We start from the raw sequence: 469 nt of genomic DNA on the forward strand, positions 1-469 counted from the left end.
ACGGCTGCGACTCCGCAACTTACCAACTGCCACGTGCTTCATGCACACGCTCGAATATGCTATTTTTTTCCTCCTTAAACTTCCACTTCTCACCGTTCTTATCACCTTAAGACATATTCCCTTGCCACTGCTTCCCACGACCCTGCAGCGTGGAGAAGGGGGAATGGCATGAGCCTGCCTGGGGATTTGGTTTTGTGAAAAAACACCAGCTCCAGGCAGCAGCGATCAAAGGGATGGGCAATGCCAAGGGTTTTAACGCAAGGGTTGGACTAGGAAACTTTCCCCAACCACCCCAAGGGAGCTGTGCTGCCAATACAGGAGAAGGTGCTACAAACCAGAGCCAAATTCTGATTTACTCCCAACTGCCAATCCAAATTCAAAATTAAAATTAAACCAAATATATATCTATATATCCTATATGGTCTAGAGAGCCGAATAAGGCAAGCAGAGATCTGCTCCATACACCCCA

The sequence above is a fragment of the Fulmarus glacialis genome, unplaced genomic scaffold (genome assembly GCF_000690835.1).
Source record: "Fulmarus glacialis isolate BGI_N327 unplaced genomic scaffold, ASM69083v1 scaffold19466, whole genome shotgun sequence".
Taxonomy (NCBI): domain Eukaryota; kingdom Metazoa; phylum Chordata; class Aves; order Procellariiformes; family Procellariidae; genus Fulmarus; species Fulmarus glacialis.